Source organism: Pleurodeles waltl, chromosome 7, assembly GCF_031143425.1.
Source record: "Pleurodeles waltl isolate 20211129_DDA chromosome 7, aPleWal1.hap1.20221129, whole genome shotgun sequence".
NCBI lineage: Eukaryota > Metazoa > Chordata > Amphibia > Caudata > Salamandridae > Pleurodeles > Pleurodeles waltl.
In genome coordinates, this window is record NC_090446.1 from 1,343,478,594 (window position 1) to 1,343,495,996 (window position 17,403).

At 46.6% G+C, this 17,403-nt stretch overlaps 1 protein-coding gene across 11 annotated transcripts in view; it reads right to left on the reverse strand.

Moving 5' to 3' along the window:
* Positions 1–17,403, reverse strand: part of CNOT3 (CCR4-NOT transcription complex subunit 3) — a 715,873-nt gene that overhangs the window by 88,371 nt on the left and 610,099 nt on the right. The window lies entirely within an intron of this gene.

Below are 17,403 nucleotides of genomic sequence, written 5' to 3' on the forward strand. Positions count from 1 at the left end.
CAACAAGAAATCTGCAGCTAGAGTGTCCATCATAATGAGTTACTGAAGGTAAGCAATGATCAGTTTCTTCCCTGTAGGTGTAGGTTTGCAGCTTGAAGACATTTCTGGATTCACATGCTGCGCCATCTAGTGGTTGGGTCCAGAACTGTTCACTTTCTCAGAGTCCTTCAGTTTTTGTCTTTTTTTTTGCTGGGTGTCAATGAGTCCCCCATTTGGTGCTTCCTGCGACGCAGTACGCCCTCCCCAGAAACTTCCAATCTTGGTTGACATCTTCAGATTCTCCTCCCCCCTCCCTCCACTCCCATCCACATCCTCCTTTCATCTTCTTGGTGGAGGTGGGTTGCTTGTCAATCTAGAAAATTCTTTAAACTGCAAAACTACACCTGCAGGTAAGAAACATTTTTCACCATGAATCCTTTCTGAATTCATATGCGGTGCATTGACTTTGTAGTGGTTTTGTTAGTCTTGTGGTGGTTGGGTTGAAGATGATCTTCAATCTTAAACAGATGTTTTAGTACCTTTTATACCACTTGCGCTTCCTTGTTCGTTTCAATGTCTATGCAGTAGTGTTTTGTGAACGTGTGCATATGTGACCACGTTGCTGTCATACATATATCCTGTAAAGGTGTATTTTCTAGAAAGGCAATGGTTGCCCCTTTTTCCCTTGCTGAGTGTGACTTTGGCATTGTGTTTAGTTTTCCCATGCACTAGTGAGACACATTTGAATGGTTTGTGTGATCCATCTGGGAACTGTGCCCTGTAGCCACTCTCAAATTGGTCTCATATGTCATCTTGCATATGGAATCAAATGATGCATGAAGCCATCATCCTTAACAACTTTCTCACAGTCCTCACTTTCAGAGCTTGCCCCTTCTGGTAAAGGTAAATTTCCCGCAATAGTGACTGTATTCTTTTCTCGCTGGGATATACCTTACCTATGAGAGAGTAAATTCTTGCTCCTAGAAACAATTGTTCTTCTGGTTTCGGCTATTGTAGGAAAGTACCATCTTGCCTGGCATGTTACCCCCATTTTTACTGTATGTATGTTTGTTTTTGCCTATGTGTCACTAGGATCCTGCTAGTCAGGACCCAAGTGCTCATAAAGTATGCCCTGTATGTGTTCCCTATGTGGAGCCTAACTGTATCACTGAGGCTCTGCTAACCAGAACCTCAGTGTTTATGCTCTCTCTGCTTTTAAAATTGTCACTGCAGGCTAGTGACTAATTTTACCAATTCTCATTGGCACACTGGAACACCCTTATAATTCCCTTGTATATGGTACCAAGGGTATTGGGGTTCCAGGAGATCCCTATGGGCTGCAGCATTTCTTTTGCCACCTATAGGGAGCTCAGACAATTCTTACACAGGACTGCCACTGCAGCCTGAGTGAATAACGTCCACGTTATTTCACAGCCATTTTACACTGCACATAACTTATAAGTCACCTATATGTCTAACCCTCACTTGGTGAAGGTTAGGTGCAAAGTTACTTAGTGTGTGGGAACGCTGGCACTAGCCAAGGTGCCCCCACATTGTTCAGGGCAAAAGACCCGGACTTTGTGAGCGCGGGGATACCCTTACACGCGTGCACTACATATAGGTCACTACCTATATGTAGCGTCACAATGGTAACTCCGAACATGGCCATGTAACATGTCTAGGATCATGAAATTGTCACCCCAATACCATTCTGGTATTGGGGGCACAATTCCATGCATCCCCGGGTCTCCAGCACAGAGCCCGGGTACTGCCAAACTAACTTTCCGGGGTCTCCACTGCAGCTACTGCTGCTGCCTACCCCTCAGACAGGTTTCTGCTTCCCTGGGGCCTGGGCAGCCTGGTCCCAGGAAGACAGAACAAAGATTTCCTCTGAGAGATGGTGTTACACCCTCTCCCTTTGGAAATAGGTGTGAAGGGCCTGGGAGGAGTAGCATCTCCTGGCCTCTGGTAATGCTATGAAGGGCACAGATTGTGCCCTCTCTGCATAAGCCAGTCTACACCAGTTCAGGGATCCCTCAGCCCTGCACTGGAGCGAAAATGGACAAAGGAAAGGGGAGTGACCACTCCCCTGACCAGCACCTCCCAGGGGAGGTGCCCAGAGCTTCTCCAGTGTGTCCCAGACCTCTGCCATCTTGGATGCAGAGGTGTGAGGGCACAATGGACAGCAGTGACGTCAGAGACCCCTCCTGATAGGTGCTTACCTTTCTGAGTAGCCAATCCTCCTCTGTGGACTATTTAGGGTCTCTCCTGTGGGCATCTCACCAGATAACGAATGCAAGAGCTAACCAGAGTTCCTCTGCACTTCCCTCTTCGACTTCTGCCAAGGATCGACCGCTGACTGCTCCAGGACGCCTGCATAACCGCAACAAAGTAGCAAGAAGACTACCAGCAATATTGTAGCGCCTCATCCTGCCGGCCTTCTCGACTGTTTCCTGGTGGTGCATGCTCTGAGGGCTGTCTGCCTTCACCCTGCACTGGAAGCCAAGATGAAATCTTCCGTGGGTCGACGGAATTTCCCCCCTGCTAACGCAGGCACCAAACTTCTGCATCACCGGTGCTCTGGGTCCCATCTCATCCTGACGAGCGTGATCCCTGGAACAAAGGAGCTGGGTCCAAGTGTATTCTGTCCAAATTTGGTGGAGGTAAGTCCTTGCCTCCCCACGCCAGACAGTAATCCTGTGTAAACTGCAGCTGCTCTGGCTTCTGTGCACTTTTGCAAGACTTCCTTCGTGCACAGCCTAGTCGACCGACGTCCTCAGATCTTCTAAGTGCCTGTTCAGGTGCTTCTGCGGGTGCTGCCTGCTTCTGCGTGGGCTCTGTGTTGCTGAGCGCCCCCTCTGTCTCCTCCTCCAAGGGGCTACCTCCTGGGCCCTAGCAGCACCAAAAATCCTCAACCGCGACTCTTGCAGCTAGCAAGGCTGGTTTGCGGTCTCTCTGTGTGGAAACAACTCTGCATCCTCCAGCACGCCCTGGGACATCTTCTGACCAAAGGAGAAGTTCCTGGCACCTTCCGTTGTTGCAGAATCTTCGCCTTCTTCCACCCGGAGGCAGCCCTTTTGCACCTTCATCCTGGGTTTAGTGGGTTCTTGCCCCTGCCTCTCCCCCCCGACCCCCTTCCCCGGGACACTTGCGTGCCTCTTGGACTTGGTCCCCTTCCTTTACAGGTCCTCCGGTCCAGGAATCCGTCTTCAGTATTTTGCAGTCAGCTGTTGTCCTTGCAGAATCCCCTATCTCGACTTTACTGTCTTTCTCGGGTAGTAGGGTAACTTTACTCCTACTTCTCAGGGTCATGGGGTGGGGTATCCTGGACACCGTTAGTGTTTTCTTACACTCCCAGCAACCCTCTACACACTACACTAGGCCTGGGGTCCATTTGTGGTTCGCATTCCACTTTTGGAGTATATGGTTTGTGTTGCCCCTAGGCCCATTTCTCCCTATTGCATTCTATTGTGTTCTACATTGTCTGCACTACTTTTCTGTTACTTACCTGATTTTGGTTTGTGTGCATATCATTTGTGTATATTACTTACCTCCTAAGGGAGTATATCCTCGAAGATACTTTTGGCATATTGTCACTAAAATAAAGTACCTTTATTTTTAGTAACGCTGAGTATTGTGTTTTCTTATGATATTGTGCTCTATGATATAAGTGGTATAGTAGGAGCTTTGCATGTCTCCAAGTTCAGCCTAAGCTGCTCTGCTATAGCTACCTCTATCAGCCTAAGCTGCTAGAACACCTCTATTCTACTAATAAGGGACAACTGGACCTGGCACAAGGTGTAAGTAACCCAAGGTACCCACTATAAGCCAGGCCAGCCTCCTACAGCTATGACTTCTCTGTTTATAGAGAATCCTGTGTGAATAGTGTCCTCATTACCTGCTGTAGGAAAGTGCCCCTTTTGACATGGTCAACCCCGTTTTTTTTTCTTCACTGGTATCAAGGTTTTTCGACTGAAGTGGACTGGGTCCCTGCTAAACAGGTCTACACTGCTAATGCTTGTTTCCTAAAGAGAGGTAAAATGTTCACAACTGACACACCCTCCTCTACCTCTAAGTCCCTAGTAAATTATACCTCTGGTACCTAGGTAGTGGAGAGGGTCCCTAAGCGAACACACAACATGGGACACCCATTGTGTGCCACATCCCACTCACCTCATCTAGATATATGTAATCCACCCCCACAGCAGGCCTTAAAACCATAAGGAAGGATGCATTATATCTGATGGGAGGACATATCTGCACAAGCAGATATGCTAATGTGATGTCTAGTTCAAATGCGGGACATTGCAAGTGAAGAGGGAAGCCATCCTGAAGTAAGTACTGGACAATCGACATAATGAGTTCCCCAACTACATAATGGCTTCACTAAGACCTTAAAAATCTTAATAAATCCAGACGGATGCCAGTATTAGATTTATTATAACATGCACCCAGAGGGTACCTTAGAGGCACCCCCTGAAACTCTGCTTGTCTCGTAGTATGCTGACTGACTGGTTACTACTAGCCTGCCACACAAACATGTTTCTGGCCCCCTAGAGGTAAGAGCCAGCGCTCTCAGGGGCCAGAAACAAACCCTGAACAGAGGAAGGTCCTATCACCAACTTCAGAAGGTTGACTAGTGAATCTGCATTCGAATGCTGCGGACTGTAAAGACCCTGCCACCCACCTTTGGTATGCAACCCCAGCTTCCCCAGTCAAGGCGGGGGTGGGTGGGTGGGGGAAGAGATGAAGGGCTTTGGGTAGGTGACCCCTCTGCCCCGAGGCCCACCTGGCACCCAGACAGGTGGGAAAATTAGTTAGGCAGTAGGAGTCTACCACTCTTGGGCTAGCTACACCCCTGTGGTGTGTACCCTAAGTGGACACTCGAGAAAGGGTTCCACTATCTTGTTTTTGGGGAAACTAGGAATTCTGGGACAGGGTTATGCCCACTTCCCACAAGAAGTGGTTATATAGGGGGTGTAGTCACCCCAAGGGTAAGTAGCCCATTGGCTAATACTCACCATTCCCCTAAATTGAGTATCTAGGTGGCTCCCTATTACCAGAAAAACAGACTTGTCTTACCCAAAGAAGAAGAGGAGAAAGAAGGGCCACAGGAACGATAACTGTGGATGACTGGTGGACTTTTGGCACAAAACCCTGCCTGCCTACCTGCTCCTGTCCAGACAATTGTGAAATTGCAACCTGTCCTGCAGCTGGCAGCTGTGGGGACTTTAAAAGCCTCACAGGTTCTCCAGCACTTCCCCAGCTCATCAACATCTCCTTTGGAGTGGAGGAGCCATTTCCCTACTTCCTGCAGGCACCAACCGCAATGTCCGGTTCACTGACCTGCTGACCACTGGATCAACCAACACAGCTGTTGTCCAGGAGAAGGTCACAGTGCCCTAAGAGGCTAGTCCAGTCTCCCCTTCAAATGAGAAGATATCAGGATCAACCAGAGCAGAGCTGCAACAGTACCTGGGGCACTGCGTCCCTTGCAACTGCCAAGGCTTGTTGATGTCCAATTCAGATTCTGAAGACCAGAAATCACAGGATATCAGCATTGCAGAAGACATCTTCTAGAGTCGTCAAGCTGCACTGTTATCTTTTTGCAGGTCCCCAAAAGAACTGTGGGAGCCTTGACACAGGAGCTTCAACAAAAAAGACCAGCTACGCCCCTGCCCGGGTTCACGACATCCAGCTGTGTTCATTGTTCCCTGGACTCCCCCATTGGGAGCTCCTGGACTTGTACCCAAGTCCCCCCCTTGCATTCTTTTCATCGTCACCATCAGCCCCCATCTTCACCAACTGTACGGTGCCCAAGACACCAGATGCTCCAAGGCAGTTAAAACTGTATCGCTGGTCTTGCCTGTGTCTTTGCACCCCTATCACCCTACAATCTACAAGGGACCTCCCAAGAACCATTTGCAAGGCCCCCTAATCAGTAAAAGTACCTTGGAACCTTTACCGCATAAAAGTGCATTTGAGTAAAAGTGTTACTTGCAAAAGTCGATACAAAATCGCAACAGTATTCATTTTCTTGAAAGTAGCTTGGTGCCCAAACATTATATAAAGTAAATATTTTTCTAAACACTGGTCTCAAGTTTGTTCTTGAATGTGTGTCTCAATTATTGACTGTGTTCAACAAATGCTTAGCACGAACCTCTGATAAGCCTAACTGCTCACACACACTACCACAAAACATAGCTTTTGGGATTGTCACTTACCATTATAAACCAGTAACGGTCACCTGTACTATTTGCATAGTGTGCCCCAGCATCTGGTACGCTAGATACCCAGCTTCCTACACATGCTCCTTGCATTTGTTATGGGGGTTTGCTCCTACTAACCAGTCATCAAGGTATGAAGACACATATGCTTTGTCTTCTTTAATGAGCTGCCATTGCTGCTAGATACTTTGTAAAGACTCTTGGAGCTGATTTAATTCCAAATGCCACTCTGAACTGGTAGTGAGATTAGTTCACCACAAATCTTAGTTATCTTTGTGTTTTGTATTCATTGGGATGTACAAATAGGTGTCCTTTAGATCTACAGTGCCATGTAAGCCTCTTTTTACAATTGCTGGATAACTTCCTGTAAGGTTGTAATCTTGAATATTTGCGTTTTGATGAACTTGTTGATGAATCGGAAGTCTAGAATTGGGCATAAAGACCTGTGTACCTATGAGGTAAGGAAATATGTTGAGTAATCCCCTTTCTTGGTCTCTGCTCCGGGCACTTTTTTTATTGCTTTCTTTTTCAGCAACTCCTCTACCTCCTTGAGTAAACGTGACGTTACTTCCGTTGAATGGACCTTCTTTTCTGGTCCCTTTGCTGGAGATATATTGTCCAATTCTATGCAATATCCAAATTCTATGATGTTTAATATCCATTTGTCTGCGATTATCTTCCTCCACCACTGAAGGAAGTTCTTTATTCTGCCACCCACTGGTGTTGAATTTGAAAGACTGTCTTTGGGAAGTCATTTGTTAGCTGCGGTCGTGCCTACCCTGTGAGGCTGTCCCCTTCCCAGCGTTCTTCCTCAAAAGGATTGGCACCCTTGCTGTTCGTACTGCCAGTGTTGTTGTGGCACCGAAGATTGGATGCTTCCTTGGAAGGCCTGATGTGATGTGTCAGTTTGGAAGTTGCCTCTCCTAACAGGCCTACATCTTTCAGCTGCACCTCTCCATAAATTACCCCAAAACTGCAACACCACCATGGACTTAGCAGCCTTATTTTCCTTTTTAAGTTAATTTAGTGTGTCACCAACCGTACTTCCAAATAACTGCTCTTCGTTGAAAGGGGCATTTATTATATTGGCCTTTACTTCTGGTTTGTACCCTGAGATTCTTAGCCATGAACAGCGAAGTGTGATACCAGTCAACATTTGCCATCTTGCTGTGTCTGCTGTATATTATGTGGATTTTAGGCAGGTATTAGGTTTCCAGCTCTCTTGTATTGCTCTGGCAGGTGCTTCATGAGCTCCACCATCTACTCCCAGTGCTGGTAGGCATGCCTTTTCAGGAAGGTGTTTGAATTTCCAATATGCCATTGGTGTAAAGAAATGGCTCCCTGTTGCAGTTACCCCCCACTTTTTGCCTGATACTGATGCTGACTTGACTGAGAAGAGTGCTGGGACCCTGCTAACCAGGCCCCAGCACCAGTGTTCCTTCACCTAAAACGTACCATTGTATCCACAATTGGCACACCCTGGCATTCAGATAAGTCCCTTGTAACTGGTACTTCTAGTACCAAGGGCCCTGATGCCAAGGAAGGTCTCTAAGGGCTGCAGCATGTCTTATGCCACCCTAGAGACCCCTCACTCAGCACAGACACACTGCTTACAAGCCTGTGTGTGCTAGTGAGAACAAAATGAGTAAGTCGACATGGCACTCCCCTCAGGGTGCCATGCCAGCCTCTCACTGCCTATGCAGTATAGGTAAGACACCCCTCTAGCAGGCCTTACAGCCCTAAGGCAGGGTGCACTATACCATAGGTGAGGGTACCCGTGCATGAGCACTGTGCCCCTACAGTGTCTAAACAAAACCTTAGACATTGTAAGTGCAGGGTAGCCATAAGAGTATATGGTCTGGGAGTCTGTTTTACACGAACTCCACAGCACCATAATGGCTACACTGAAAACTGGGAAGTTTGGTATCAAACTTCTCAGCACAATAAATGCACACTGATGCCAGTGTACATTTTATTGCAAAACACACCCCAGAGGGCACCTTAGAGGTGCCCCCTGAAACTTAACCGACTGTCTGTGTAGGCTGACTAGTTCCAGCAGCCTGCCACACCAGAGACATGTTGCTGGCCCCATGGGGAGAGTGCCTTTGTCACTCTGAGGCCAGTAACAAAGCCTGCACTGGGTGGAGATGCTAACACCTCCCCCAGGCAGGAGCTGTAACACCTGGCCTCAAAGGCTCACCCCTTTGTCACAGCCCAGCAGGGCACTCCAGCTTAGTGGAGTTGCCCGCCCCCTCCGGCCACGGCCCCCACTTTTGGCGGCAAGGCTGGAGGGAACAAAGAAAGCAACAAGGAGGAGTCACTGGCCAGTCAGGACAGCCCCTAAGGTGTCCTGAGCTGAGGTGACTCTGACTTTTAGAAATCCTCCATCTTGCAGATGGAGGATTCCCCCAATAGGGTTAGGATTGTGACCCCCTCCCCTTGGGAGGAGGCACAAAGAGGGTGTACCCACCCTCAGGGCTAGTAGCCATTGGCTACTAACCCCCCCAGACCTAAACACGCCCTTAAATTTAGTATTTAAGGGCTACCCTGAACCCTAGAAAATTAGATTCCTGCAACTACAAGAAGAAGGACTGCCTAGCTGAAAACCCCTGCAGCGGAAGACCAGAAGACGACAACTGCCTTGGCTCCAGAAACTCACCGGCCTGTCTCCTGCCTTCCAAAGATCCTGCTCCAGCGACGCCTTCCAAAGGGACCAGCGACCTCGACATCCTCTGAGGACTGCCCCTGCTTCGAAAAGACAAGAAACTCCCGAGGACAGCGGACCTGCTCCAAAAAAAGCTGCAACTTTGTTTCCAGCAGCTTTAAAGATCCCTGCAAGCTCCCCGCAAGAAGCGTGAGACTTGCAACACTGCACCCGGCGACCCCGACTCGGCTGGTGGAGATCCGACACCTCAGGAGGGACCCCAGGACTACTCTGATACTGTGAGTACCAAAACCTGTCCCCCCTGAGCCCCCACAGCGCCGCCTGCAGAGGGAATCCCGAGGCTTCCCCTGACCGCGACTCTTTGAACCTAAAGTCCCGACGCCTGGGAGAGACCCTGCACCCGCAGCCCCCAGGACCTGAAGGACCGGACTTTCACTGGAGAAGTGACCCCCAGGAGTCCCTCTCCCTTGCCCAAGTGGAGGTTTCCCCGAGGAATCCCCCCCTTGCCTGCCTGCAGCGCTGAAGAGATCCCGAGATCTCTCATAGACTAACATTGCGAACCCGACGCCTGTTTCTACACTGCACCCGGCCGCCCCCGCGCTGCTGAGGGTGAAATTTCTGTGTGGGCTTGTGTCCCCCCCGGTGCCCTACAAAACCCCCCTGGTCTGCCCTCCGAAGACGCGGGTACTTACCTGCAAGCAGACCGGAACCGGGGCACCCCCTTCTCTCCATTCTAGCCTATGTGTTTTGGGCACCACTTTGAACTCTGCACCTGACCGGCCCTGAGCTGCTGGTGTGGTAACTTTGGGGTTGCTCTGAACCCCCAACGGTGGGCTACCTTGGACCAAGAACTGAACCCTGTAAGTGTCTTACTTACCTGGTAAAACTAACAAAAACTTACCTCCCCCAGGAACTGTGAAAATTGCACTAAGTGTCCACTTTTAAAACAGCTATTTGTCAATAACTTGTAAAGTATACATGCAATTTTTATGATTTGAAGTTCCTAAAGTACTTACCTGCAATACCTTTCGAATGAGATATTACATGTAGAATTTGAACCTGTGGTTCTTAAAATAAACTAAGAAAAGATATTTTTCTATAACAAAACCTATTGGCTGGATTTGTCTCCGAGTGTGTGTACCTCATTTATTGTCTATGTGTATGTACAACAAATGCTTAACACTACTCCTTGGATAAGCCTACTGCTCGACCACACTACCACAAAATAGAGCATTAGTATTATCTCTTTTTACCACTATTGTACCTCTAAGGGGAACCCTTGGACTCTGTGCATGCTATTCCTTACTTTGAAATAGCACATACAGAGCCAACTTCCTACAATTGGTCCATCTTTTTACTCTGTCAGGACGTGGCCCAGATGTTTATGGGATGTTGGCTCTCTGCCTCGCCGTAGAGGTAGTAATAGAATCAGTAGGCACCATACCCTTGATGTATGCTGGGTCCTTTGTAGAGTATTTGTATTTTTTCTCTGCCTATGGTGTCACTCCTCTACAAATGGCGGGCTCCTGAAATGCCTCCCTCTGATATTGCCTTGTGCTCCCTAAGTGGAGTCCCTTGCATGCTGCGCCCCTGGATTCAAGCTAGCGTAGCTGATGAAGGGTGATACACTGAACCGGTCCCAGGATGCTGGAATCCTGTCCAGGGAGGACCTGGCTTGGCAGTTCGGGCTGGACTGCTCCCATTGGGAGCAAGACCAAGACTGATTTACATATAGCCGGGTCCAACTGGGGTGACGTGGTAAGCAAAACAATGGATTAAACCCAGATCTGTAACTGGGGTCGAGTGTTTAAAACGTTTCAACACTCCGTCCATCATTTTATTTTGTAATATTCCCTTCCTTGGTCCAACACACTAGACAACATTGCTAGAGATGGTATCAGTTTCCAGCAGGAAACATGCTGCGACTTTCCCTCCTCAAACTGCACTTGTCTGCAGCCTCTTTAATGACATGATTGTACATTCCAATGTCATCCGGACATTGAAGGCCTCGATGAATAACAATCTACCCCTTCCTAAAGGGTGTCCCGTCTTCAACTCACCCCACTGTGTTTCTGCATATTCACAGCCTTCTCCTCCCCTGAACCATACCCAGTTCTTTATCCTCTTCCTCCTCATAGAAGGTTTCGTCTTCCTTCTCAGGAAGTTCAGTCTTTAACGATCTTCTCGCCCTGGTCTTTTGGCGTTTAAGATTTGAAGAATCTAAATTCCTTTAAGGATGCATTGAAATCTTTCTTTTTCTGAATTAAGGAGGCCATTTCAGCCTTGAGACACCTCTTTTGCCGCTTATTCTCCAGCAGGTGCTCTTCAGATCGACAGTCGATGGCGATTTTCCTGTCGACGATTCTTTCGACGACATACAGGTCGTCCAGCTTCTTGTCTCGTCCCGACATCTATCTTGCTTCGACGTCAAAACCCTGCAACTTCATCCGTCTTTCGACAAATGTGCCTTTTTGAGAGACTTTCCTCCTGCGGTGCCCCTTTTGGGGACCAGAGGGGCTCCTGGTCTCTGGGCCTGCCCTCAGTCTGTAATTTTTCTGACGATGAGGCTACCCTAAATGCTTGAGTATGTTTTTGAGATTTAGACGATTTTTCTGGCATTACCTGTGGCCTCTTGTCTTTCTTTCTTGGTCGCCTCTCCCTCGACGATTCGCAGGACGGCGTTAGATGTTTCCCCCTCTGCACCTTGGGCAACGTTTCCTCTTTGCGCTCATTAGTCCCAGGTCTCTTAGGGATGGTGTTGGTTTCTGTCCCTGGATGGCGCAGTGTGCCTACCTCTGCTTCTCCCTCGCCTTCAGCGTCTTTGACTTCACCCGGCCAAGACTTTGCAGTCGTTGCTTCGATTGAAAGGCAGAGGTTGCAGACCTGGTGTTGGTCCTTCTGTGTGTTATCGTGGTGTCAATTCAGGCAGAACTGGAATGGAGTTTTCTCCACTACCCAGAACAGAGCGCACTGTCTGGGCGTTCTCGGAACAGTTGAGACAAACTTTCCCTTTGCTCTAGTAATATCCTCCGGTACCCAGTCTTTGATGAACTTCTATAAATTTCGACCACTTCTTCTGAAAACGTCTCACAAACTTTCTTCTTCCTAGTGTTGAAGAGCCTTGAGCCAAGCATTCAGACCAAACGGCAGAAAAAAAGAATCTTAAGTTGGCAACCAAGATTGGGAACTTCTGCAGGAGGGCGTATGATGGCACAAATGAGAACCTGTCGACGCCCTCTCAAACAAAACAGGCTCACATGAAAGTGGAGAATTCCAGACCCAACCACTAGGTGGCAGAACAATGCACAGCATGTGAATCTAGAAAAGATTCACACTACAGAACTTGTTCTTTAGATGAATAATTTTAAGTACAGGTAACCTCAGATACCACAGCAGTACCTTCCAAAGCTGGAGGGTCTGGGGAGCTGACTCAGACCGGTAGCTGAGCAGGCAAAATAGCTGTCAGTCAGTAGTGCTTTGTGAAGGTGTGCACTGATACCCATGTGGGAGCCTGTCAGATATCCAGAACAAGCACCTACCAACCCTCTTTACCAATACCTTTGTAACAGCTCTGTCAGAATGAGTATGCAGGTCCTTGGAGTTTCTACTTGCCCAGCTCAGAGAACATCTTACAAAACAGTTTGATGCAAAGGACTATCCATCTCAATAGGGTTTTTCCTGCAACGCTTTCCCTTTCTTTGCTCCAGGGAATCCTACAAAAAGCTAGTTAAACACCTAATGATCTTTTGTGCAGTCAGTGTAAAAGCTCAACACCCTTTCAGAGTCAAGCCCAAGGGAGTCGCTCCTCTTTTGAAGGGTGAGCTGGAGCAAAAAACAGTAGGCACAGTGACTGACATGGAAAGGTGTTACAACTTTGGGCAGGAAGGCTGCCTGGGTCCTCAAAACTAAGCTGTCCGATAAGAATGTAGTGTAAGGTAGATGCATCAAAAGCAGCTGCAGTTCACTCATGTGGATCGCAGTCATTTATCTTTGATAACACTCTTTCGGATAGACAGACTATCTAGCCGTACATTCCTCACCTTTCGAATAATCCCCAGGCACCAGACTGGACCAGGAAAATTTCAGCAGTACATCAATGCACCATCAGATAGCACCATGCAGCTCTGCACTGATACCATTCAGGTCTGAAAATTGAGCACGGAACCCAAACAGGTGCCACCCGCTGCACACGGATGTCAGTTGCTTTCAAGGCTGTCCAAGCCTCCAGACGCAGAGCCTCAAGATCAAATTAGTTGTGCTCAGTATGCAAATTCCTAGACTTGGGATCTTATGAATGGTTAGAGCCATATCAAAGAATGGGTAGGAAGGGATGGTCGGTGAGGAACATGAGGCTAGATAGTGTCTCTACCAGAAGAAAATAAGTTACTTACCTGTAACTGTAGTTCTCCAGTATTGGAATCTTTCATAGATTCACATGCTTGAACCCTTCCCCATCATCGAGATGGGAGCCCCCGGAACATCAAAACAGCTATACATACAGGCTACTGCAAAGAAAAAAAGGCACATGCCTTCACTTTAGTAGTCTATCCTCATCATTATAAGCAAAAGGACTGAAACAATGCCCAGCCAATTAAGCTTTCCCTCCTTCTAGAACCCTCCTGAGAGGAGCTCCCTTCCCTCAGATTTTCTCAAGCACGAGTATAAGTATATCTGAAGAAGACAGGAGAAGGTGAGCTTCCCAGGGGAAGGGGGAGAGTCACATTGTATAACATGAATCCATACGTATAGTTATTGGTACATGCACACACGAATGCATGTATGTGTATATATATATATATATTATATATATATATATATCTATATATATCTATATATATATCTATACACACACACATACACATACTATATATGGAAAATGTCACTTACCCAGTGTACATCTGTTTGTGGCATGAGACGCTGCAGATTCACATGTTGTGCATATCCCGCCATCTAGTGTTGGGCTCGGAGTGTTACAAGTTGTTTTTCTTAGAAGAAGTCTTTTCGAGTCACGAGATCGAGGGACTCCTCCCATTTCGGCTCCATTGCGCATGGGCGTCTACTCCATCTTAGATTGTTTTCCCCGCAGAGGGTGAGGTAGGAGTTGTGTATATAGTAATAGTGCCCATGCAATGGAGTAAGTATGTATGTACATAATGTGACTAAAAGCGTTATATTTACAAATGTACAAGTTTAATTTTAATCAACTTATAACGGCTACAGGCTCCCGGGGAGGTGGGAGGGCGCATGTGAATCTGCAGCGTCTCATGCCACGAACAGATGTACACTGGGTAAGTGACATTTTCCGTTCGATGGCATGTGTGGCTGCAGATACACATGCTGTGCATAGACTAGTAAGCAGTTATCTCCCCAAAAGCGGTGGTTTAGCCTGTAGGAGTTGAAGTTGTTTGAAATAATGCTCTTAGTACTGCTTGTCCTACTGTGGCTTGTTGGGTTGTTAACACATCCACGCAGTAATGTTTAGTGAATGTATGAGGCGTAGACCATGTGGCTGCCTTACAGATTTCTGTCATTGGTATATTTCCTAGAAAGGCCATTGTGGCGCCTTTCTTTCTAGTGGAGTGTGCCTTTGGTGTAATAGGCAGTTCTCTCTTAGCTTTAACATAACAGGTTTGAATACATTTAACTATCCATCTGGCAATGCCCTGTTTGGATATTGGATTTCCTGCATGAGGTTTTTGGAAAGCTACAAACAATTGTTTTGCGAAACAGTTTGGTTCTATCAATTTAGTACATTAGAGCTCTTTTTATGTTTAATGTATGTAATGCTCTTTTAGCTACAGAGTCTGGTTGTGGAAAAAACACTGGGAGTTCCACAGTTTGGTTTAAGTGGAACGGTGATATAACTTTTGGCAAAAATTTTAGATTTGTGCGTAGAACCACTTTATGTTTGTGTATTTGTATAAAGGGTTCTTGTATGGTAAAGGCTTGTATTTCACTCACTCTTCTAAGAGATGTTATAGCTATTAGAAAGGCTACTTTCCAGGTTAAGTATTGCATTTCGCAAAAGTGCATGGGTTCGAATGGTGGACCCATGAGTCTCGTTAATACAATATTGAGGTTCCACGGAGGAACTGGTGGTGTTCTTGGTGGAATGATCCTTTTTAGACCCTACATAAATGCTTTTATGACTGGGATTCTAAATAGTGAAGTTGAATGTGTAATTTGCAGATATGCTGAAATTGCCGTGAGATGTATTTTAATGGACGAAAAACTAAGTTCGATTTTTGTAAGTGTAGTAAGTAGCTTACAATGTCTATTGCGGACGCGTGTAATGGTTGAATTTGATTATTTTGACAGTAATAAACAGATTGTTTCCATTTATTTGCATAGCAATGTCTTGTAGTAGGTTTTCTAGCTTGTTTGATGACCTCCATACATTCTTGTGTAAGGTCTAGGTGTCCAAATTCTGAAACTTCAGGAGCCAGACCTCTAGATTGAGCGATGCTGGACTCGGGTGTCTGATCTGCTGTTTGTGTTGAGTTAACAGATCTGGTCTGTTTGGTAGTTTGATATGAGGTACTACTGACAGGTCTAGTAATGTTGTGTACCAAGGTTGTCGTGCCCAAGTTGGTGCTATTAGTATGAGTTTGTTTTGACTCAATTTGTTTACAAGATACGGAAGGAGTGGGAGAGGGTGGAAAAGCGTAAGCAAATATCCCTGACCAACTCATCCATAACGCATTGCCTTTGGAGTGAGGCTGTGGGTACCTGGATGCGATGTTTTGGCATTTTGCGTTTTCTTTTGTTGCGAATAGGTCTATTTGCGGTGTTCCCCACTTTTGGAAGTAGGCTTGCAGTATCTGTGGATGAATCTCCCATTCGTGGATCTGTTGGTGATCTCGACTGAGATTGTCTGCCAATTGGTTTTGAATTCCTGGGATGTATTGCGCTATTAAGCGAATTAGATTGTGAATCGCCCTATGCCAAATCTTCTGTGCTAAGAGACACAGTTGTGATGAGTGTGTGCCTCCCTGTTTAAGTAATACATTGTTGTCATGTCGTCTGTTTTGACAAGAATGTGTTTGTGGGTTATTATCGGTTAAAATGTTTTCAACGCTAGAAACACTGCTAGTAGTTCTAGCTGATTTATGTGAAGTTGTTTCTGCTGAGAGTCCCATTGTCCCTGGATGCTGTGTTGGTTGAGATGTGCTCCCCACCCTACCAGGGAAGCATCTGTTGTGATTACGTATTGAGGCACTGGGTCTTGGAAAGGCCGCCCTTGGTTTAAATTTACAGGATTCCACCATTGAAGCGAGGTGTGTGTTTGGCGGTCTATCAACACTAGATTTTGAAGTTGACCCTGTGCTTGTGTCCATTGTGTTGCTAGGCACTGTTGTAAGGGCCGCATGTGTAATCTTGCGTTTGGGACAATGGCTATGCATGAGGACATCATGCCTAGTAGTTTCATCACCAATTTTACCTGATACTTTTGGTTTGGGCTCATGCTTTGTAGTACGTTTTGGAATGCTTGTACCTTTTGTGGACTGGGAGTGGCAATCCCTTTTTTTGTGTTGATTGTGCTCCTAAGTATTGTTGTATTTGACACAGCTGTAAGTGTGATTTTTGGTAGTTTAGTGAGAAACCCAGTTTGTGAAGGGTTTCTATGACGTATTTTGTGTGTTGAAGAAACTGTTCTTGAGTGTTGGTTTTGATTAACCAATCGTCTAGATACGGGAATACGTGTATGTGCGGTCTTCTGATATGTGCAGCTACTACTGCAAGGCATTTTGTAAATACCCTTGGTGCTGTTGTTATCCCGAATGGTAACACTTTGAACTGGTAATGTACTCCTTGGATTACAAACCTTAAGTATTTCCTGTTTGAAGGATGTATGGGTATATGGAAGTACGCATCCTTGAGATCTAAAGTTGACATGTAGTCTTGTTGTTTGAGCAAGGGGATTACGTCTTGAAGTGTCACCATGTGAAAGTGATCTGATTTGATGTAAGGATTTAGTGTTCTGTGATCTAAGATGGGTCTCAGAGTTTTGTCCTTTTTGGGTATTAGAAAATACAGGGAATAAACACCTGTTCCTTTCTGATGGTTGGGTACTAGTTCTATTGCGTCTTTTTGTAACAACGCTTGGACTTCTCGTTGTAATAGATCCAAGTGCTGTTTGGACATGTTGTGTGTTCTTGGAGGCACATTTGGTGGTAATTGTAGGAATTCTATGCAATAACCATGTTGGATAATGGCTAGGACCCACGAGTCTGTTATTTCCTCCCAATTTTGGTAATAATCTGTGAGTCTCCCCCCCCCCCCACTGGTGTTATGTGTTGGGGATTTGTGACACTGAAATCACTGTTTAGTTTGAGGGGTCTTTGGGCTTTGGAACTTCCCCTAGTTTTAGGGAACTGTCCACCTCTGTATTGTCCCCGAAAGCCTCCTCTTTGATACTGGCCCTGGTATGTGGGTCTGGTTTGTGAGGGTGAGGGTTCTGTGCTTTGGGCCCGAAACTCCCCTCTAAATTGTGTCTTCCTAAATGTGCCTCTGCTCTGTGGGGAGTAGAGC